This window comes from Chrysemys picta, chromosome 4 (assembly GCF_011386835.1).
Source record: "Chrysemys picta bellii isolate R12L10 chromosome 4, ASM1138683v2, whole genome shotgun sequence".
Taxonomy (NCBI): Eukaryota; Metazoa; Chordata; order Testudines; family Emydidae; genus Chrysemys; species Chrysemys picta.
Window position 1 is genome coordinate 67,398,306 of NC_088794.1, and position 24,749 is coordinate 67,423,054.

Sequence of the window (24,749 nt, forward strand, 5' to 3'; positions counted from 1 at the left end):
GACCTAAGCAATGGTGTAGACAGCGCTAAGTCAGTGGCAGAGTTTCTCCTGCCAACACAGATACCACCTCTCAGAGGCAGTATTTATTAAGCTAACGGGAGAGCTATCTTCCCCTGGGCTTAGAGCGTCTTCACCAATAGTGCTACTGATGTAGTATAGACATAGCCTAACTATTTCCATGGAGAGGTTCATCCTGGGTGCTTGTACATCTGTGATCATAAATGCACAAAAAATTAGAACCTTTCACCATAACAGTATAGTTCAATGCATTTAGTAACTTGTGCACAACATTCAGGGACACTAATAATAAAAACAGGTTTCCATCTGGGTAGCCTTTCTGTGTATCTGTTCACATACTTTTAGATGTGAAATGGTTATTTTTTTCTTGAATTAAAGACAGTACAGTAACACCTTACTTAATGTTGTAGTTATGTTCCTGAAAAAAGCGACTTTAGGTGAATCCAATTTGCCCATAAGAATTAATGTAAATGAGGGGGTTAGGTTCCAGGGAATTTTTTTTCACCAGACAAAAGACTATAAAATATATACACACACACACACTATAAGTTTTAAACAATTTAATACTGGTACACAGTGATGATGATTGTGATGCTTGGTTGAGGTGGAGGAGTCAGAGGGTGGGATATTTCCCAGGAAATGCCTTACTGCTAAATGATGAACTAGCAATTGGCTGAGCCCTCAAGGGTTAACTCTCTCACTCTACAAGGCAGCAGGAATGGAGGAAGGGAGACAGCATCGCAGACAGAGACACACATCCTGTGTGTGTGTGTGAGAGAGAGAGAGAGATGTGCATTTCCCCTTTAAGTACACTGCCTTGTTAATTAGATCAGCTTGCTGAGACTGCAGCTGCTGCCAGCAAGCTCCCTCTGTCCTGAGCCCTGTCGTGGGGGGGTGTGTGGGGGGTGTCCCCTGTTCTATGGAAGATGGGGTAAGTGGGGTGCAGGAGCAGAGGGACACCCTGACATTAGTACTTGTCTTCCTCTCCTTCCCCCTGCACAGCAAGCAGGAGTCTCAGGGAGCAGTTCCAAGGCAGAGGGCAGGAGCAGCACATAGCAGTGGGGGGAGGGACAGATGCCATTGCTGGCCTGCTGCTGCACAGGGAACTTAGGGGAGCAGGGAGCTGCCGGTCCACCCTGGTTCCAAGCCCCCACCAGCTAGTTGCAACGGGCTGCTCTTACTGCAAGCAGTGGACAAAGCAGACGGCTGCCAAACGACATTAGAAGGGAGCATTGCACAACTTTAAACGAGCATGTTCCCTAATTGATCAGCAAAGAAACAACGTTAACCGGGATGACTTTAAGTGAGGAGTTACTGTAGCTAGCTACTAGGATTAAATTAAGCAATTTTCCTGAATTAAAGACCGTGGCTAGCTTCTAGGATCAGGACTGGTTCTCCAAACATAAAATTCTCAGGCTCTACAAATAAAATCTCCCCTCCCCTGGCTTCTCTTATTTATTTATTGTGTGTGTGTGTATGTATGTGTGTATATATATATATATATTAGTTTTTTCCCTTTTTCCCAATGGTGTTAGTGAATTTACTGCATATGACAAATGCCAAACTATATTTGCCATTTTCCAGTCCTCTGGAATCTCTCCTGTCTTCCATGACTTTTCTAAGATAATCACTAATGGCTCAGATATCTCCTCAGTCAGTTCCTTGGGTATTCTAGGATGTATTTCATCAGGCCCTGGTGACTTGAAGACTTCTAACTTGTCTAAGTAACTTCTAATTTGTTCTTTTCCTCTGATCCTATCTCATTTTCACCGGCATTCACTATGATAGACATCCAATCACTGCTAACCTTTTTGGTGAAAAACAAATCAAAAAAGTCACTTAGTATTTCTGCCATTTCCACAGTTTCTGTTATTGTTTTCCGCACCTCATTGAGTAACTACCTTGTCCTTGGTCTTCCTCTTGCTTCAAATTTATTTGTAGAATGTTTTCTTGTTACCTTTTATGTCTCATCTTGTTTTGTGCCTTGGCCTTTCTAATATAATATAAACAATAAGGGCTGGTCTACACTGGGGTGGGTGGATCGATCCAAGATACGCAACTTCAGCTACGTGTATAGCGAATAGCGTAGCTGAAGTCGAAGTATCTTGGATCGAATTACCTGGGGTCCACACGGTGCGGGATCGATGGCCGCGGCTCCCCGGTCGACTGCACTACCACTGCTCGCTCTGGTGGAGTTCCGGAGTCGACTGTGAGCGCGTTCGGGGATCGATATATCGCGTCTTAACGAGACGCAATATATCGATCCCGGATAAATTGATTGCTACCTGCCCATACGGTGGGTAGTGAAGACGTACCCTAAGAGTGTTAAATAGAAGTTCTTGCTGCTTTCATTCAAAGTACAACAGAAACTAGACAACCAGTGGTTCAAATAATGGTGGTCAACAGTGGTCTGTCTTTGCTAGTATATTTGCCTTTCCTAACACACTAGTTGGAGCCACACTAATGGTAGCAAGGCGGAAATTAAAAACAAGTCTAGCATTGAGAAATTGGTGGTCAGGTTCTGTAAACCAGTGCTTCTCAAAGCCGGTCCACCACTTGTTCAGGGAAAGCCCCTGGTGATCCGGGCTGGTTTGTTTACCTGCTGCATCCGCAGGTTCAGCCAATCGCAGCTCCCACTAGCCGCAGTTCACTGTCCCAGGCCAATGGGGGCTGCGGCGGGAAGCAGCGCAGGCTGAGGGATGTGCTGGCTGCCCTTCCCACGGCCCCCATTGGCCTGGAGCAGTGAACCGCAGCCAGTGGGAGCCGCGATCGGCCAAACCTGCGGACGCGGCAGGTAAACAAACCGGCCTGGACCGCCAGGGGCTTTCCCTGAACAAGTGGTGACCCGACTTCGAGAAGCACTGCTGTAAACCATTTAAATCTGGTATAGGGCAGGCTCTCCAGGAAGGGATGTTTGTGAATTGTCATGTGTCTGTTACCTACAGTCACATGTGCAATCCTAGGTGCTATGTCAATTTGTTCTACTGAGGACTCAGTCATGTCGAATGTGTTTAAAAGGAAACACAGGCTGTAAAATGGCAGATCTGATAAAAGGGCTAATACTGCCCAATTTAAATCACCAGTCATACAAGTAGCTCTATAAAAGCACCAAAGTGCAGATGGGAAAAAGGTACTGTGTGTGTTTAGGACCCCTAAGCCAGCACAGGTGAGTTCTGACCTGATTCCCTTCTGTACCTTTGCCCCTGCATTCTCAGCACACCAGCTCCCTGCCCTCTGGACCTGCTGGGACACCTCTTTTCCTGGGGAGCTCCAGATCCCATGTACTTCTCTTAGATTCCCATGGGAAACAGGGAGACTTAAGCAGGAAATGGGGATAATAAGACTTTCTACCCACAAACACTCCTCATCTCTACATGTCTTTATGGTGTCAGCTAGGTTTCTGCAGTCTGTGTGAGTAGAGCATCTCCCCTCCTGTCAGGCCTTGGAGTGTCACTACTACAGGTGCATTGGGGTAGAGCCCCTCATTCTCCCTGTGTACAGCAAGAAGGTGCATTCACAGTGGGAGCTGCACCAACAAGGCCATGAGCAATGGCAGGGCAAGGGCTGAGATGATCCCATATCTCTGGGAGCTGGGCCTAAAACAGACAGTCCCCTGAAAGAACCAGGCCCTCAGGAACCTCCCTACCTGGGGTTGATGTGGGCCCTGTAAAATCAATGAAGTTAACATGGCTTTTTTTCCTTGGCTGGACAAGACAGAGCATTTCTCCTCCTGCCCCTCATCAGAGCATCTGGGCTACTCTTCCTCCTCCTTTATTCTAATAGATGAGGCCCCATCAAGTGGCCAACAAATAATATTTTATTAAATTATAAATCAAAAATGTTGTATTTATTTCTGCTTCAGTATCTCCAGGACTTAAATGTGTAGTAACATAATTTATTTTTACTTACTTTTAATTGCCTGCCTGTCACTGCAGCAGAGCAACAGATACGTAGTGAGGGATGAGTAGAAAATAAAAACAAGTTTTCAGTTGAAAGTAAAAAGAGAACATGTAAATGAGAATATTTAAATATGCAATTAATGCATTGCATCATTTGCATTAAATCTCCAGATTTCTGGATATTCAGCCTTACCTTCTATGAATCTCATTCACTTAAAAAAAAAAAAAAAAAAAGGCTTGTTAAATACTTGTTTAAAAAAAATGAAAATTCATAACAAAGAAATATTAAATGAAACCTTGCTTCAGTTTCCATAGGAAACTGAAACAACTTAGTGGAGGCTATTAAAATCAGATGCAACAGCAACACTGCTCATACACTATTTTTTACTTAAGGAAATTCACCTAACTTTCTGGAACTTGGAGTCTCTCCTCAGCCCTAGGAAATTGTTTTGTTTTATATCTGTTGCCTTAGGCATGAACTTTGAACTCCAAGCAAGCTGAAATGTTTTATGTAACATATGTCATAGAGCCTATTTTTCTATTCCTTGATTGAAATTAGAGTTTAGAGAGCACAAATGAACCCATATTTTATTTTCCCTACTGGTAAGATTCAGCTTACTTTCCACTGAACACTTTTTTTTTTTTTAAAGCAAATCACTCACAAAAGCATCTGCATTAGTGTTGGTCTTTTATAGACCTTTCCTAAGTTAAAACATAGATTACAAACATAACTACATGTCCTTAGGGCTTTAGGATGATTGCCAGCAAAAGAAAATCTAAAAAACAATGAAGATAAAAGTACTGCAAACAATAACTACACAAAATAATCAGATCTGGCTGTTACTGAAAATAATGTAATGAATAGCCTGACAATCTAAAGACTTTCTCGTAACTTTTAATGCAGGAAGCTGGTCTGAGAAGACATTAAAACAAAGAGTGGCTGAAGCCTTACATGTTTTCAAGGGCCTGCAATCTATTAGTCAAACAAGGGTCCCATCACAAAGTTCCCTTTTTTTAACCACAATAGTGTATTGCTGATATAGATTATAGTACAGTACGTAGGTAGTACCAAAATCCTATGATTTGTCTCAGAGTCCCCAGTAAAGACAGTATCTGATATTAAACACTCGGTTTTAGCCACATGACCATGAAAATCTATAGCAAGAACATTTCACAACTGGTACTAGACAAATATGCCTGTCAATACTTCCTGATTAGCCCCAAGCCACTAAGACCAATGTATGGAAGATTTCAGATCTTTCTGCAGATCTCATGTTTTTCTTTCCTTCATAAAGCCTAATTCTGACTTCATCTATAAAAGGATCAGGTTGCAGGTCCATTGACTTCAATGGGCATTGTACCCAAGTATCTGAGGGCTGAACTTGGCCAGTAGTGTTTCATTTAATCTGGCTTCTGATTTTGAACTTTAATAAAACTCTATGATGTTTTCCAATGTTCTATAAGTGTAGAAAATTGGAAAATTAAAATAAGTGTAGACACTAGTGACACAACATATTTTGGGTTTTATTATCAATTACACTGAGGCCCTGATCCTGCAAAGACTGACACCTGTGCATAACTTTATGCTCTGTGAGTGGTTCCATTGAAGTTAATGGACCATCTCAGAGTTTGTAAAGTTGCCATGGAAATATTGGGACCTCAGCCATTCTGGCAAAGGCCTCAAAGTGATTGCAACTGTAATTTATGCCCACTTTAACTTCCCTTTATTGGCCTTACAGTAAATGAGAATACAATCATTAGATTCACTCACATTTTTCATAATCTATTTCTGATTATTACAAGCAAAACATTCTTACATTTCATCAAACCATTTCACACTCAGCATATATATAATTAATTGAAATGCGGAGTAGTCTAGTGAATTGATCAGAGGGATAGAAGCTAACCCTTCCTCAGCTTAGCCACTGACTTGATGTGTGACCTTGAGCAAACTTAAACTCTGGCTCTGTATCCCTATTTGTTTGGGGATTTTTTTTGTCTAGGATTTTTTTTTTTAATTTTTTTTTAACAGGTTGCTAAAATGTACAGTTCTGAGCTCCAGTACCAGGCAGATGTTCTGCAGCTGTTGTACTCTTCAAGGGTCTCCAGCTTGCTTTAAAGCAAATTAGTTGGCTCCAGCTAGCAGATGCAAATCCCCAGCAAACCACACTCAGATCCTCAGCTATGGTTAGATGCTCCTAAAAACGATTACACACAACTAAATCTATTATAATATATATAACAAACAGTTTCTCCATTTAAGTGGGGGTAATAATACTTAACCTACCACATTCACAGGCTTAGGCCACTATTCCGGAAGATAACTTTAATCACCTGAAGAGTCCCATTGATTTCAGTGGAATACCCACCTCGTATGCTTCAAGTTAGGCACATGCTTAGATACCTTCCTTAAATAGGGGTTTTAATTCAGTAAGGAGTGTCTAGTGCTTTGAAAATATGAAATGATGTATAAATGCTAGGTAATATTAGTATTATCTGATCAGCATGCCCGTATATTGTTTTTTCCAGTAGGGGAGACAGAATATTTTTGGCCTCTTGCATGTCAGTGAAGGGAAAAGCATGTCTCAATCTGACTTCCCCAGGCAACATCTCTCAGCCAAAAAGCCAGAGTGTCACATGCCATCCACTTTGCTAAGAGACTGCACGCCACATTCCACAGCATGTAGCACCCTCTCTCACACATTGTATAAGCAGATTGGATTTTGTGTCCTATCACACGCATGGAGGTCTGAGAAGTGATACAGAAAACAAAGAATATTTTTAACATGCAGTAGTCACTATTTCTACTGAATTAGACCTCAGTCTCTTAACTAAAAGGCAAATCCTACCTACATCCTACAAGGGTGGGGTGCTGAGGTGAGAGGGCAGGATGCTGGAATCCTATATAATATGCAATATGGATCTTCTGTGAGTTCCCTACACCCTTACTGGGACAATGGAAAGAACTGGTGGGGACACTCAGCTATCAAGATCCACTCCCAGGAGGGAGTGAGAAACATCATCAGAGACATGGGGATTGCTTCTCTACAGCCTAGGGTTGAGGATTCCTTCTTCCAAGACATTCCCCATAACAGCCAGTTAATTCAAGATCAGGATTTGTTCACCATTACTATGGATTATGTGTTGCCCTCAAATGAAGAACTTCCTCTATATTGTGTCCATCCCAGTTGGGGGGGGGGGGGGGGGACCTTTCACTGGTTTTATGGGCACACAATCTTCCAGTGAGTTTCACAATTCAATTGATTAAAAGAGTGTGTGAATTAAAAGAACATACCTGTGTGTTCTAACAGAAGTCAGCATTTGTGCTGCACTCTCCCAACTTGGATTAGTAATCATTCCACATGATGTGCTCTGGTCTCTCCATAGGCTCTTGTATCTTGCTTTGTCTCAGATTCTTTCTTCAGGCTCCTTGTAGTAATTCTCCTTAGCTCTTGTGTACTAACTAATATTGTTCACTGACATTCTTTCCAGCAGCATAGCAGGACATCATGTTACAGGATGGGGTGGATAAGGCTGGCCAATGCTTTAATCTTGTTTAGTAGGCTCTCCTTCTGAAGACATTAATGTGCTAATCCCACTGCTCAGCTGTTTGTGCCGTGGACTGACAAGTATCTGATCTTATCCATTTGTCCTGCACAGAGGCCCATAAAAAAGCAAACATGCTTGGTGCCTGGAACAAAAATCAGGTACCAATGAGACAAGCACTTGGCACCAGCCGGTGAGGAGGCTATTTCAGTTCTCAGAAGCCTAATTACAGAGGAAAAAGTTTTGAATAGTTAGTATCCAGTCCAAAATATTAGAAGCTCATCACGTTTCACAAAACAGGATCCAAAATAATATTCTCTAATATATAGAGAAAGCAACCTTTTAAAGAGCTGTAACATGACGTTACTGGTGTGCTGTATAACCTGGTAAGCCTAAGTATAGCAGGCATCTTTCTTAAACCTTGGTATTTTTGTTTTGTTTTGTTATGTTTAAAGCATGTTTTTCTATTGGGGCTACTGAATGTTCTAAGCAGTTTGTGGCTTGGTTCTTTATGAGGAAAGGATCCATGTGGGTTCAAGTAGCAGACTGTCTGCTTCTGCAAATTTCAATTGTAAATTTGCTATTGGTCTAATGTATAAAAACCAGAATTTTTTAAATTTCTTAAGTTGTAATTATCCCTTTTGGGTTAATGATGCACTAACAAATCTATGGTTGTTGAACCTGAATATTTCCACCAGTGAGGATCAAATTCTACTCATCTGGCTCACATAAGTAGCCCCAATGAAGTCAGTTTTATTGGGCCAGATTAATTTACACTACTGCAGTTCCAGAATAAATTCATTGACTTCCTGGATTTACTCCACATGTACACTGTGTAATCTGTAGTAAAAACTGGCCCAGTCTGATTACTTGCTTAAGTAAGTTTAACAGGCTTTGACCTAAACATTAGTGTGAAGTAGGGTGATGGGTTTTTTAAGCAGTCTTAATAAATAACTGAACAAATGAGACATGCATTCAATATCTATAGTCTGGTCATGTCCCTGTTTTTTGGAAATGGTACCATGTATATCGATTACATGTAGAGTTCTATCTCAAATTGGAATTTCTTTGGGTTAACATATTTTTAGCCTTTCTAAAAGGATATGCCTCTGCTATAACTGCCAAGCCTTTGTATGCTTAATTATACCATAGTTATAGAATGATCAATAAATCTTCATGATGTATTAGAATCCTTTGAGGGGGTCAGCAAACATAGATAAGGATTATCCAGTAGATAAAGTGTACTTGGACTTCAGAAAGCCTTTGACAAGGTCCCTCACCAAAGGATTTAAGCAAAGTAAGCATGGGATAAGAGGGAAGGTCCTCTCATGGATCAGTAACTAGTTAAGACAGGATACATAGAGTAGAAATAAATGGTCTATTTTTCACAATAGATGGAGGTAAATAGCAGGGTCCCCCAAAGATCTATACTGGGACCAGTGCTGTACAACATATTCATAAATGATCTGGAAAAAGAGGTAAACAATGAGGTGGCAGTGTTTGCAGATGATACAAAATTATTCAAGATAGTTAAGTCCAAAGCAGATAGTGAGAGCCTTTTGATTTCTTCACAAAACTAGATGACGGGGCAAGAAAATGACAGATGGAATTCCATGTTGATAAATGCAAAGCAATGCACATTGGAAAGCATAGTCCCAACAATATATATAAAATGATGGAATCTAAATTATCTGTTACCACTCAAGAAAAAGATCTTGGAGTCATTGTGAATAGTTCTCTGAAATCATCTGCTCAATGTGCAGCAGCAGTAAAAAAAGCTAACAATGTTCGGAACCATTAGGAAAGGGATAGATAATAAGACAGTAAATATAATGCCACTATAGACATCCATGACACACCCACACCTTGAATACTGTTCCGGTCACCTCCTCTTTAAAAGCATATATTAGAACTGGAAATAATACAGAGAAGGGCAATAATGTATGGAACAGCTTCCAGATGAGAGAGATTAAAAAGACTGGAACAGTTTTGCTTGGAAAAGAGACGACAAAGGCAGGGGATATAAGAGATCTATTAAATCATGAATGATGTGGTGAAAGTGACTAAGTGTTATTTACCCATTGTGATCAGGTATTCACTACACACCAGCCCCGAAAGAGTGAAAAGCTGAGAAAGGGGCCAGTTAGTGAGACAGGCCACACATGAGGGGTTTAGGCTGGTGAAGCAACCCAATTGGAAGATGGAGCTCAGTTGAGCAGGAAGGGGGGGGGCTGGCCTGGGTTAGTATAAAGCTAGGAAGCTGGCAATAGCAATGGCTGCAGTGAGGAAGCCTACAGTCGCCCTCTGCATTAGAAAGAGAACCTAGGGAAAGAGTAGGACCCCAGTCTTGAGGGAGGGGCAGGGGCAGCTCTATGTTTTTTGCCGCGCCAAGCACAGCAGTCAGGCGGCCTTCAGTGGCATGCCTGTGGGCAGTCCGCGGTCAAGCGGATTCAATGGAATTTCTGCGGGTGATCTGCTGGTCCCGGGGCTTTGGCGTACCTGCCGCCGAAACCGCGGGACCGGCGGACCTCCCGCAGGGACTCCGCCTGACTGCCGCCCTCACAGCAACCAGCAGGCCACCCTCCGTGGGTTGCCGCCCCAGGCAGGCGCTTGCTGCGCTAGTGTCTGGAGGCGCCCCTGGGGAGGGGCATATCCAGAAGTGAGAAGAGTGAAGAAGAGAGCCTGTGGGAGGCAAGTAGGAAGCAGCCTAAGGAGAGAGCAGCAAGACTGAGGACTGAGCAGACCTTGGCTGCATGTTGTAGAGTCCCTGGGTTGGAACCTGGAGTACCTAGTTTCTTCTACCAGCCACTGACAGAGTGGCAGTGTCTGGAGAGCAGGTCCAGTGAGACTTTATATCCCAGAAGGAGAAACACTATACTGACCTGGCCAGAGGGATGAGTCACAGAGGAAGTTGCAGCTCTTGGAGCAAGAGAGGGGCTGCAGAGTGAGAGAGAGGACAATATGGGGAGACCACCATGGGAGGGGTTGGATCTGGAAGAGTTGCAATCCCCAGAATAGCCAGGATGAGGTGCAGCTCCACGGTAAGTAACAGGTGCACGCTGTGACAAATTGATGAAGAACATGGGCAGCGACTGAATTGTGAGGTAAAACCCCCACCCACAGATTACTTTCTTTGAGTGGAAAGCAGAGGACACCCATCAAGGGACTTGGAAGAAACCCAAAGATGGGGTCCTACAAAAATCAGGGAATATTGATAAAGGCAGAGCTCAGCCCAAAAGAAAACAGAGCATTTGGAGGAAGTGGGAAGTGTTTGGCAGGGGTTCTTAGTAAGGAGATGACTCAGTACCCTGTCACTCAAATTTCCCACCAATATAGGTTAATTAGGATCTCTGTGGAAGACCAATTAACAAGTAGTGTAATGGCCAAAGCTGAAGGGCTAATTAGAGGGAGAAGCAACTGTAGCAGCTGGGAGCAGATAAAGAGAGAGGAAGGAAGCCCTGGAAAAGTGGGGGAGGGAGGTGCAGAGCCTGAAGGAAGGCAGAGCTGGTTGCCATTGTACTGTTTCTTTTCCCCAGAAGTAAGAGGGGAGCTGACTGAGAGGTGTGTGTGTGTGTATATATGATAGAACACTATAATAAAGCACAGTGGTGAAGCTAGCCTGGAGTGAGCATGACCTGTCTCTAAGGCAACCACCCCATGACACCCCTCCATATAATGCAAGAACCAGGAGTTACCAGATGAAATTAACAGGCAGCAGGTTTTAAACAAACAAAAGGAAGTATTTCTTCACACAATTCAGCCTGTGAAACTCATTGCCAGGGGATGTTGTGAAGGTCAAAAGTATAACTGGGTTCAAAAAAGAATTAGATCAGTTCATGGCTATTAGCCAAGATAGTCAGGGACATGACCTCATGCTCTGGATGTCCCTAAGCCTCTGACTGCCAGATGCTGGGACTGGAAAATGGGTCATTTCCCCCTGAAGCACCTGATATTGGCCACTTTCAGAAGACAGGATACTGTGTTAGATAGACCACTGGTCTGACCCAGTATGGCCATTCTTACATTCTTACAATCGAAACAATAACAAAATATACACACATTTTATTTAAATGTGTCAATTCTAATTATAAACTAATTTTAGTGTTTTCTTCCTGAACCTCAGCAGATCAAGCCTCCAAACAATTCAGTAGTATCTTTTCTAATGCAAGTTCCCACTCTTTGGAATCAGTATCACTTTGTTTTACAAAATGCAATTTTAGTATTTTTTTTACACAGATGTCGTCATTTGCAATGTATGCAAAATTACACATTTCCCACTCACCCCTCTAAACTATATATAGCAAAATATTTACTCATTAGTGTACAAAACAACAAACTACACCAAAAGGTGTGTGCTACAGTTAAGACAAGCATAGTCTGTATTGATCCTTGGAGCAAATGTTCACACTGGAAGCTGATACACCTCTACCCTGATATAACACTGTCCTCGGGAGCCAAAAAATCTTACTGCGTTATAGGTGAAATCGTGTTATATCAAACTTGCTTTGATCCGCCGGAGTACACAGCCCTGCCTCCTCCCCCCCCGGAGTGCTGCTTTATTGCGTTATACCTGAATTCATGTTATATCAGGTTGCATTATATCAGGGTAGAAGTGTACTAGTTTAAAGTGTAGTTTATAACATTCCTACCCCTCAAACTCTAAAAATACTTCTACACCTTTTAAAGTATGTTCAAAATAAAATCCCCTTCTGAAATTATAAAAGCCTCATAAGTCTGTAGACAGTTGAGGTATGTGTAGGATTTCCATGAAAGAAAACTGGGGGGAGGGGAGGGCCTTCAGAATTTCCAGGCCCTGGAAAGAGGGCTGCAGCAACTTCTATTCTCCTCCATTCAGGTCTGTACCTCTGGCAACTCTTACAAAAAGCTTCTACAAATATCCCCTAGAATTTTAATATATTCCAGTCCCTCTTGCTTTCCCCTTCCATGGATATTCACATAATTCACAATTGTTTTTGAAAAATGAATTTCAAAGTCACACACAATTACTACCAGAAAACAGGGTTTGTGCTGGAAATGTTTGCACACTCACCCAATCAGGGAGCAGAAATAATAGCATGTGGGTGCATTGTGAATGAACAGATAGTCACAACATTGGAACCAAAAATCTGTAAACACTATTAAGCAGTGTTACCGTGTGATCTATCATTACTCTCAGCCTCTCCTCCACTTCCCTTTGTTTGTTTATACTCACTTGCTGCATATTGTTTAAATTGGAATCTAAGCTCTTTTGGGCAGGGACTGACCCCCTATGTATTTGGGGGCTTTAACAGAGCATACTGTCACTGTAAGGCAGGCTACAGTATGGCCCAATTATTCATTTCTGCCCAGATAACGTGATTCTGGGGATTGTTGCTCCCAAGGAGTAAGAGAACTATAGGCCTGAAGCATTCTGGGAAAGAGGGCAAGGATAGAAGTAACTCTCCTTTCTTCAGGATAAAGTGCCTGGGACGGGAGCAAGACCTGTGGCTGACTTCTCAGAGATAAATTTGGGACAGGGCAGTTTCTGGTAGAGAGACTAGGAGGGAGCATGGGAAGGACCCTCTACAGACTAAGAAAGGGCTAGGTGCAGGAGCTCTAGGTCACTGGACTCTTGTTACCTCAGGAGTACTGGAGTTTTTGGTTTAGTTGCAAGGCTAACCTATCTTCTCAGAGAGGGAAGGCAATGGTTGCACCTGCATGACAAGAGGTAAGTGACCTTGTCCCACATGGTACTACAAGAAGGAGCAGAGATCCTTCTGTTATGGAGGGTCTATGGAGGTGGAGTTAGTTGCCCAGCAGGAGGCACAGTGTCATCAGGGAGACCCACTTGCTCCATCCCTGATCACTGTCTTCCTGGGGAAAGGGAAGTTACTTATCCCTGTCCCTTTTCTCAGCATGCCTGGCTACGAAGTCTGAAGTGACCATTCTCCCTGGGAACTACAATCCACAAAACTCCATTGTTCTGGATTTAAACCAGAAATGGGGCCTTGCTGGACCTGTAGCCTGCCTGAACGGGCCAACATGCCCTGTTACAAGGTCCATCCTAATGGGAGCCTTTGCATGATACTGCAGTACAAATAAGTAATAGTTTAAATAGTGAATACTCACAGGAAACTGTAATCAGCTCACAGAGATTTTTAAAAACTGCCAGATTTCAGCTAAGGGGGGCGGGGGGGAAAGTGATTGGCTTTTGGAAATTCAGGTAGGAAAAAGTGGGCAATGGATTAAATCATTAATTGCATATTATCTGCTCAGGTCTAGTGCTGTGGAACCAAAGGGCCTTAGGAGAGAGATGCCACTCCATGTATACTCCGCAGTGGCATCAGCTTCTTACTGTCCTCTATAGGTCTGATTCAGGCTGTTGGCAGGAAGAGGACACTGAATCCTCAATCATCCACAGCATATTTTTTTAACTAGAAACTTGCCAGCCAATCTAGTGTCTCTTATTTACACCTTCACCATTCTATTATGCTGAATGAAGATTATAGATCACATGTTCCACCCAGGTGTAAAGAATGTGTTACAAACCCCACAGAAATCACAAGCATCAACATTGCAGTTCCATAGAGTTGGTGGTGTAGCAGAATCCCAGTTTACAAGGTTTTTACTGCTGCAATAGATACTGTGATCCCTGTGGCTCTCATCTAACACCAACATGCACCAACAATCCATTCAAGAATCTCATGGCTATCAAGAGGTCCCACAATCTTGTGACATGATTGGATATTTCTCTTTGGATTTAGCATTTGTATGAAACTCACAAATAACAGTGCTATGGAATGGTGGATCAAATACAAAAAATGTGAATGGTCACATCCTGGCTAGTAAATGTAAGTCAGAGTATTTGATTTACTCTACATTTTGAAGTTAATTTTTTGTATATAAATGTATATAAATACAAATCAGAGAAATGTCTTGGGAAACTTTCACATGCAGCAGTGGCACCTTCCAGATGAATTTGGAAGTAAGGTGGGGCAGGAGAGGAGAGGGAGGGAGAAAATGTCCAGTGGAAAATACTTGACTGGGATTATGGACTGGGAACATGAAAAGGTTTTTGGGGACCAAGCAGCCTGTTCAGCTCATCTCAGTCACTCCTGTTATCCATTAAACTGAAGCCACGTCTAAGCTATGAATAGTGGTAAAGGTGTTTGGGACTAAGGTTTTGGTTCAGCCTATAACAAGAATATGGACCATCTGCAAGGTTTGGATTGGGATCTGAACTTTGAACATGCAAATCTGGAGTTTTCATCAGCCCTAATTCTCTCAAATCTCAGTTTCACTAATGAACAGTTGGACATATAGTTTTCCCTGTTGCCATTACAATATCCCGTAGCGTTCCCCTGAGGTAAGATTGTCTGTCTGATTTTTTTTTCTTTTTGTTTTTAATGCAGTTCTCAGTATGAATGAGTGCAACAATTACCACTTCAGACCAGACCTCAGAGCCAAAGAAATCTGCGGGGCACAGATCCATGGAAACAAAAAGTGTTTGCCAAATCTCCCAAAAACCAGAAGTGTTAAGTCTTGGAATGGGCTAACTGCAATGGTCCCTGCTCCTCAGTCACCTTTAGTTCCCAGCCCACTGACTATTGGTGCTACTTACTTTGTAACTTTTTCTCAGCTGGTTCTGGAGCTACTTGACAAGGTTAGCCCAAATTCAATGAGAATAGGAAATGGAGCAGGAGTGGCACCCACCTGCTGAAGAGCGACCAATAGTCCAAGCCCCACAGGGAACTCAACGCGAGGACTCTGCTAGTGTTTAAACACCTAAGAGAATATAAACCTTGGTCACAGCTAGAATGCTGATTGGAGCTGCATGACAAACTTGTATATGCCTGTGGAAGGAAGGATAACTTAGTCTACAACATTTGTTAATGCCTCTGTTTATAATATGCAGTACAAATTATACCTTTTGGAAATGTCTGTTTCAGTTTCTTCACATTAGTACTACTGTATTAATTTGCTTGTCTCATAGACACCACAGAAACTGGCTTATTCAGTACAGTATGAAATAAACAAATTAATGCAAAAAATACCATGGAAAATGTGTAACTGTGTAAGTATAACCAAAACCTCCACTGTTTTTGTTTTCTGTATTTAAGGAGATGACTTCTTTTCTCTTCCAAATAGTTCTAATTGATGTCATAATTCTCTCCGTATCAAAACAGGAATGGGCATGAAATGAAAGACAATTTATTTTGATTGCAGCAAAATCCTTTGCATGTCACCTAGGTTATTTGCATGAAAGGAAAAGATCACAAGCAATGCATCCTATCCTGTTCCTTTCCTTTCCTGACTTATGGTCTGTGGAAGGTATTAAAGGCTAAGGAAGTCATCATTAAACAATACTTGCCATTGCTACAGCAGCTTTCAGGTGAGGATCTCAAAGCACACATTCTCAAACACTTCTATGAGAGAGAGAGGTATCATTATCCCCAGTTAATTGATGCTTAGAGTGAACTTGTCCAAGGTCACACAGTGAATTATTGGCAGAGTCTGGCATAGACAGAGGAGTCTTGATGTTTTGATGTCAACAGCTCTTATTTTTTCCATTTACCCCACCCTCACCCCCTCCTAATGTTACACATGGGCACACAACCATTTTCAAGAAAAATCAAAGAACAAATAGGGTTTGATTATGAACATGCAAGTGTGGGGAGTTGCTGTGTGATGTGAAAGACAAGGAGTTCATGGGAGCCTGGTTCTGGGTCAAAGAGAATGTTGCTATAAAGGCTTCCGAGGTATTCCTCTTTGAGATCTGTAGTAAGGACTGAGGCAGTAATGTGTATCTCAACATTGCACACTTAAGATCATACTTGAATCCATGTCTCTTCAGACACATCTGTGACACTGCACCCTATATTCTTCATGGAGATATAATATGATTATGACATCATCATAGTGTATTTTATGCAAGATAAGGCGTGGGGTATCATTGGCAAAGTTATGATTTACTGAACACGATTATCCTATTTATATGCATGTGTTGTTTTTGTATCTTTGTATCTTAAGAATATTGACTATATATCTGTATTACAAATGTTTACACATGGGGAATGCCCACTAGGCAAAAGACTCTCAGTCTAGATGGCTGGCTGGGAAGGGTCCATTCAGGTTAATGAGCCATTCGGAGAAAACAATAGGCCTTAGAAGACGCTTATCTCCCACCGGGGAGCCTTCCTGAGGACGCTACAGGCAGTCTCAGAGTTATGGCTGCTGTAACTCTACAGGGACATGTAACCAGGTTACCTGGTGCTGGACTCCATCTTGGAATATCAGAGTTTTTTCCAGTGACCAGCGTGGGAAACAAGCTTTGAAATAAAGGGTTCCTGTCATATGCAAAAGCTATTTAAGGCAGGGGAGTGACATCATAGTGATTCTTCACTGACTCCCACCCAAGACTCTTTAAAACATCTGAGGAACAAAGACTGAACTGGGGGAAGTGCTGGATCCAGTCTAAAGGGATTTTTAGCCTGTGAATGGAACACCTAGGGTTTCTAAGATGTAAGCCAGTTCAGCTTGCCCCTTAAGAAGCTGCTGCCTGCTTGTATCATCACTTAGATTGCTTATGAATAGCAAATCCTCACCCTATGTAGTATATTAAGCTTAGTTTGCATGTTTTGTTTGCTTGGTAATTGGTTTTGATCAGATTACGTGATAAGGGATAGCAAACAATCTTTTGTAGTTAATAAACTTGTTTTTGCTTTGTCTAAAACCAGTGTGTGTGGGAGTCATAACTCTGCGCAGAAGATTGTTGTATATTTCCTCTCCACATGGAGGAGGGGGTGAATTTTGTGAGCTTGCGCTGTACAGTTCCCTGTGCACCACAAGATGGTATAATTTTGGATTTACACTCCAGAGAGGTGTATGCCTGAGAAGTTCCTTAACTGGAGCCTTCCCATGCAAAGGAGCCTTCCCATGCATGTAACAGCAGATGGGTGTGTCCCTTACCTGTATGTGTGCTGGTGAAAGTACAGGCTGGTCACAGCAGTACAGTATAAAGGCAGCCCAGGCTGGTGGGTCAGGGGGCTCAGTGGTACCCAATTCTAGGTGGCACCCCAGGGTGAACCCATCACAAAATCCATTCTCCACCTCCTCCTTTTCTTTAAAAAAAACTTGGGGTTCTTGAGACTAAAAGAGAAGGCATGTGGGAACCGGAAACTAAATTGTATTCAGTGCAGAGTTAAGCCCAGTATTTTTCCACTTGTGGCTCCCTCGCCCCTATCCCTTGCACTCTCTCTGCTGCCTGTGATGCCAGAACATGAAAGATCAACAGCTCAGTGCTTAATCCCATTTGCTTCCTTTGTTCACAGTGGTAATGGAGTGCAACAAACTTGCACCCCTTCTGCCCTAGTGCGAGAATTAGCAGATCATGTCCATAATAACAGCCCTTTGATGGGCCAACTTGACACTTTACCCTATTAGTTTTTGCATTTGTTGTAATGATCAGATTACTACTGTGACAAATGGCAATTGGTTTGTGTAGACTGCATTCTGGAATGCTTTTGTATTCACATTTCTCCTAGTTCTGCATCAACATTCCCACGCAATGTTCAACAAAGATTATCTTTTATGCAAAGCAAAACTATCCTATCTGCAAAGCTTGTTTCTGCATTGATTGCTTTTGACATTATCTGGCTGGCAGCTAAAGTTCAAATGAGAAACAAATTGTCTTGGGAAACAGGTGGAGGAGGAATAGAGTTGAGCGAAAGGACCAAAAACAAATGTTGGTTATGGGTGGGGGAGGAAACCACCATATTACAGTAAGGTTATGGCCTTGGTTGAAATGTTTGGATTAAATGGCTATTTCATGTACAAATAACACTACTGCAGTTAAACTAATCCTAGCTCACCCGAGTTAAACACTTTCCAAGGATTCAGTCCTCATCATTCATTTTGGTAAATGATTGTACCATATAAATATTATTATATCTGGCTCCAGACTGCAACTTACACAGGGTTTCAATAACTCCATGTGTGCCTCCTGTTTACATTATTGTCAACACCAAGCATTCAAAACTCATGAAGCAAGCCCCAAAATGGTGAGATTGGCTAAAATCCATGAGATTTGTTAAAATAACATTTGGGGTTCTTCTTACTTGCTTTCTTGTTTGGGAGCCTTTAGCTTTCACATTTTCCCTGCACCCATGGGCATTAGAAACTTTCTAAATAAAAGCTGAGATTGTCACATAATAACATGATTCCAGCAGCTAGGGCTTTAAGAAAAACCTCAAATAGTGTGATTCACAATAAAACCACAAGAGTTGGCAATACTGTGTTGACTGTTTGTTTCTAGCTCATTATTCATAGATTCTAGGACTGGAAGGGACCTCAAGAGGTCATCGAGTCCAGTCCCCTGCCCGCATGGCAGGATCAAATACTGTCTAGACCATCCCTGATAGACATTTATCTAACCTACTCTTAAATATCGCCAGAGATGAAGATTCCACAACCTCCCTAAGCATTTTATTCCAGTGTTTAACCACCCTGACAGTTAGGAACTTTTTCCTAATGTCCAACCTAGACCTCCCTTGCTGCAGTTTAAGCCCATTGCTTCTTGTTCTATCCTTAGAGGCTAAGGAGAACAAGTTTTCTCCCTCCTCCTTATGACACCCTTTTAGATACCTGAAAACTGCTATCATGTCCCCTCTCAGTCTTCTCTTTTACAAACTAAACAAACCCAATTCTTTCAGCCTTCCTTCATAGGTCATGTTCTCAAGACCTTTAATCATTCTTGTTGCTCTTCTCTGGACCCTCTCCAATTTCTCCACATCTTTCTTGAAATGCGGTGCCCAGAACTGGACACAATACTCCAGCTGAGGCCTAACCAGAGCAGAGTAGAGCGGAAGAATGACTCCTCGTGTCTTGCTCACAACACACCTGTTAATACATCCCAGAATCATGTTTGCTTTTTTTGCAACAGCATCACACTGTTGACTCATATTTAGCTTGTGGTCCACTATAACCCCTAGATTCTTTTCTGCTGTACTCCTTCCTAGACAGTCTCTTCCCATTCTGTATGTGTGAAACTGATTTTTTCTTCCTAAGTGGAGCACTTTGCATTTGTCTTTGTTAAACTTCATCCTGTTTAACTCAGACCATTTCTCCAATTTGTCCAGATCATTTTGAATTATGACCCTGTCCTCCAAAGCAGCTGCAATCCCTCCCAGTTTGGTATCATCCGCAAACTTAGTAAGCGTACTTTCTATGCCAATATCTAAGTCGTTAATGAAGATATTGAACAGAGCCGGCCCCAAAACAGACCCCTGAGGAACCCCACTTGTTATGCCTTTCCAGCAGGATTGGGAACCATTAATAACAACTCTCTGAGTACGGGGTTTCAGAGTAGCAGCCGTGTTAGTCTGTATCCGCAAAAAGAACAGGAGTACTTGTGGCACCTTAGAGACTAACAAATTTATTAGAGCATAAGCTTTCGTGGACTATAGCCCACTTCTTCGGAGGCTGTAGTCCACGAAAGCTTATGCTCTAATAAATTTGTTAGTCTCTAAGGTGCCACAAGTACTCCTGTTCTTTTTTCTCTGAGTACGGTTATCCAGCCAGTTATGCACCCACCTTATATAGCCCCATCTAAATTGTATTTGCCTAGTTTATCGATAAGAATATCATGCGAGACCGTATCAAATGCCTTTCTAAAGTCTAAGTATACCACATCCACAGCTTCTCCCTTATCCACAAGACTCGTTATCTTATCAAAGAAAGCTATCAGATTGGTTTGACATGATTTGTTCTTTACAAATCCATGCTGGCTGTTCCCTATCACCTTACCACCTTCCGAGTGTTTGCAGATGATTTTCTTAATTACTTGCTCCATTATCTTCCCTGGCACAGAAGTTAAACTAACTGGTCTGTAGTTTCCTGGGTTGTTTTTATTTCCCTTTTCATAGATGGGCACTATATTTGCCCTTTTCCAGTCTTCTGGAATCTCTCCCATCTCCCAGTGATGTGCCCAGTTTGTAGCAGTTTTAAAAATATTCCAGCCAAGGCCTAAATCAAATGTTTCGCTGACAGCTAAGTATAAACTCAAGCCAGTGCTAATAATTATTCTAAATTTTTAATAAAGGAACCAGAAAAAATAATTGCCTACCACACAGGAGTGTTGTGAGTCTTAATAAATTAATGTCTAAGAGATCCCTGGAAGAGTTGTTAGAGAAATACAAAATATTACTTAAGAGTTATCATTGCTACTATTAATCAGTTTGGAGCTGCTTAAATACAGCCACAATCTACAGTCCCTTTTTCTTTTTCTTCTTGCTAATTTTGCAGTAAATAAAAGGTATGTAAGGCTTTATTAGTTGGATTGCCTGAACCTCCTCTTCTGAGAGCTGCTCATTTACACAGCAGGGACTGAATTCAGGCTTCAAAGCACATACTGTTCAAACAACAATAGATACAATAATTCTGGTGCTGCTAGGCCATATTTTAGCTGCAATTTTGTGCCTATGTTTGTGTTGTATGTGTGGAACCTGCTGCTTAGAAATCCACTTTCCCCCTCCACTCCCACTTTCTATGGGTTAACTGAAGATATAATTTGAAGATAATATGGTTGTTCTGCAATCAGAACACAGTTAAAAATTCTGTGGATGACATATGAGCCAGAAAATAATCTAGTTTGTTCTCTTTGAGCTTTATTGGCTCTGGTGGGCTGCCAGTTGTCCCTAAAGTGAATAGATAGGATTCTGACTACACACATGTAAGAGTAAAGGGCCCCTTTTATATCATTACTTAAGACAGATCTACACTATAAACTTACATCAGTATAACTACGTTGCTTACGTAGTTGTGAAAAATCCATGCTAAATCGACTGCCAGTGCATTGATCATCGCATCGTCGATCCCGGTAAGTGTAGACATGCTGCTAGTATTAGAACATCTCTTCTATTTCTTATACCCAGACAGGCTTCTAATAGGAATTCAGTTGTTGTTTTCAATGCTAAACCATAATTTTGGACTTACTTTATTTGGGACCCAGGGCCTCAGGTCCTCACCCTCTGAATGTTTTCAGTGTTAGCATGCACACAGCATAACTATATATAACATATATACAAACTTTGGTAAGGACTTCTCCCCTGTCTTTCCAGCCTGGCCCCACTCACATAAGGAGGTTTTCCATTCTTTCTAATGGCTGACTGTTTTAAAGGGACCTGTACTCTATTTTTATGCCAATAGCAGATAGCGTACAAGTAGCATATAGATGAAAAGCCTGAGACAAATGATATTTCCAGTTGAATTATGGCCTTTGGCCTAAAAGATTTTGGGAGGGCATATAAAAAAAAATTCTTAAGAGATTCTGGAATCAGAAAATCTACCTCCAGACTCCCACACTTTTTTGAAAAAAGAACAGGAGTACTTGTGGCACCTTAGAGACTAACAAATTTATTTGAGCATAAGCTTTTATGGGCTACATCCCATGCTCAAATTTGTTAGTCTCTAAGGTGCCACAAGTACTCCTGTTTTTGCGGATACAGACTAACACGGCTGCTACTCTGACACTTTTTTGAGAAAGTCAAGTAAAAACCCTGGAAAAACTAGCTGGGCAAATACCCCATAAATATGTCTGTGAGTATTCATTCAGATGTAAACCTAAACCAATCTGGGGCAAGCTTGTATCACTCTTGTGTTCACTTTCTGCAATAATTCAAATGATAGTTTTCTCACATGGATGTTTCCAAAAGGTGAATGTTAAGCTTGCATGCTTGCGTAATTGTAGGTAGTGAATATTAAATTCACACATAGGAATATTTGCACCAGGAGTGTTATCTTTTATATGGGATGGAACATCTTTGTTTTATATTGATGTTATATTGGGTTCTTAGATTATAAAATCCTCTAAATTAGGAGCATGTCGCCTCTTTGTTTATGGTCAGTGCTTAACCCTGTTTTGCACAGGTGCATGGAGCCTTTTCCCTCTACCTACATTCAAGCACAGGCAGAAGTACGGACTGAGAGTTTTGCTCTAATGAGGGAAAGTTTCTTCAAAGGGAAGGGTCAACTGAAAAAGAGAGATCTGGCTTACAGATAAACCATACTTATTCAATTAAAAATAGCCTAGGCATTTTATCCAAACTGCTACCTGTGTAAGTTAAATATAGCTTCACAAACATAAGTTACATTTCAGCCCTTTATAAGATTCTCTCTTATTTTGAATATAAGTAAGAGTGTTTAACCGGATATGGACATAATATGTTTTTAAAATAACTTTATCTGAAATCCTTTACTGCCAGCCCTACTGATTATATTATGTGAAGTTGTGCAATTTTCCCATTGTTTTTTGCGGGGGAGGGGGGAAAAAGAAAAAAGCACCAAAAATTGTATCCAATCCTGCAGTGATTATACAACATGGGCTCAGAGGGAACTTTTGCCAAGAACTATGCAGATGACCAAGTGTTGAATATGCAAAGATTATTTTCATTATCTTCTAGAAAAGCACAAAGAAAAATTGGTGCAGAGATCTGTGTTTAGGGAAGGAATGGCAATTGCCAGAGAGAGCTGTTGTCTGGAGTGGACTCTGTATTGTGAATGAAACAAAATGACAACTTGTCAGTGAAAAAATGCAATCAAATCTTGGATGTTTAAAAAAGATTTTCTAGCAACCCCCACTGCACAAAAAATAGGCAGGCTTGCCCCAGCCCACATACTAGCAGGGCCTGCAAAAAGCTTCAGTGAATCAAATGTGTAATGGGAATTGCAAAGTCAGTGTGGAAATTCACATACAAATTCTATCTTGTTTATTACTGAAATACTTTTTATTATTAATCTAGGTTTACAACGGCAGAGAAGATCCCTACTCAAGACAAGATCATGCTTCGTACCAGAGTGTATGTGTAACCTCCGCCCGTTCACATCCATGCATGGGCTGGTTAAAGTATGCTGCTTACATCCATTGAGTACCTCACAGTGCTCTGATATAGGTGACGAGGGAAGAGGGCAGACTTCCCCCTGCCCCTGCTGGCTAATATGGAAGGGATTAGACACTGTGCCCTGGAAATGGTGGTGCTGCGACTGTGTTCCTTTGCACTCTCAGAACTTGAAGACAGTGTTAGGGTTGCCAACCCTCTCGGATTGGCCGGGAGTCTCCCAGAATCAGCCTCAATCTCCTGGTTGCTATTGAAAATAATCCGGGAGATTTTAATAGGCCAAAAGTAAAGTCTGGTTGGCAGCGCAGCAGGGCTAAGGCAGGCTCCCTACCTGCTGTGGCTCCGCGCAGCTCCTGGAAGCAGCCAGCACGTCCCTGCATACTCCTGGGCACGGGCAATCATGGAGGTTGTGCGCACTGCCCCTGCCCCAAGCCCTGGCTCCGCAGGTCCCATTGACTGGGAACCGTGGAGTTGCGGGGATGGTGCCTGCAGGCAGGGGCAGTGCACAGAGCCGTCTGGCCACACCTGAACCTAGGATCCGGTATGCCGGTCACTTCTGGGAGCCGCCTGAGGTAAGCCCCACCCAGCCGGAGCCCACACCCTGCACCCCCTCCGCACCCAAACTCCCTCCCAGAGCCTGCACCCCTCACCACCTCCTGCATCCCAACCCCCTGCCCCAGCCCTGAGCCCCCTCCTGCACTCCAGACCCCTCGCCCCCACCCCCCCAGCCCAGAGCTCGCACCCTCTTCCAAACCCCAATCCCCTGCCGGTGAAAATGAGCGAGGGTGGGCCAGAGCGAGCGATGGAGGGAGGGGAGATGGAGTGAGAAGGGACAGGGTGGGGCATGGCCTCAGGGCGGGGCAAGGATGTTCGGGTTTGTGCAATTAGACAGTTAGACCATAGGCACTGTTCCTAGGCCTGATACAATGCCCTTTACGCTATTGTACTTTGTGCCCCTGCCTCTCTCTGTGCGGGGCTGTGATTCAAACACCTCAGTTAGTCGGCAGCAGGAGTTTTGCCAGAGTAAAATCTGATGAAAACCTTGTAGATTTGGGGCACAGAGAAAGCACTTTTAAAAGTAGAACATTTAATGCCAAAAATAATGCCCGAAGCATGGAGTCCATACGGTGTTTTAACTCAGTCCTCATTAGAGCAAAACTCCCAGTCAGTACTACTTTGACTGTGCTTCAATGTAGGTAGAGGGAAAAGGCTCCAAGCATCTGTGCAGAACAGGGCAAGGTATTTTCACTAAATGGGCTGTCATTGATTTTCATATGTTCATAGATGTTAGAGGTGGAAAAGACCTATTAAATCATCTAATCCATGAAGCCAGTGCAAGACTATTCCTACTGGATATTTACTGGTGGTTTGTCAAATCTAGTTCAGGAAATTGAGGTGTAATGTCCAGTGTAAT

At 42.3% G+C, this 24,749-nt stretch overlaps 1 long non-coding RNA gene across 4 annotated transcripts in view; it reads right to left on the bottom strand.

Annotated features, from left to right (window-relative positions):
* Positions 1 to 5,920: 5,920 nt before the first annotated feature.
* LOC135983079 (uncharacterized) overlaps positions 5,921 to 24,749 on the bottom strand; it is a 44,956-nt gene continuing 26,127 nt past the window's right edge. For 2 of the 4 annotated variants that reach the window (XR_010600568.1, XR_010600567.1), the window contains exons 5-7: positions 15,156 to 15,295; positions 7,213 to 7,685; positions 5,921 to 6,115 (exon numbers count right to left, since the gene is read on the bottom strand). This is a non-coding gene — a long non-coding RNA (uncharacterized LOC135983079). The remainder of the gene's footprint in view (positions 6,116 to 7,212; positions 7,686 to 15,155; positions 15,296 to 24,749) is intronic. The other 2 variants (XR_010600569.1, XR_010600570.1) reach the window with 2 other exon arrangements.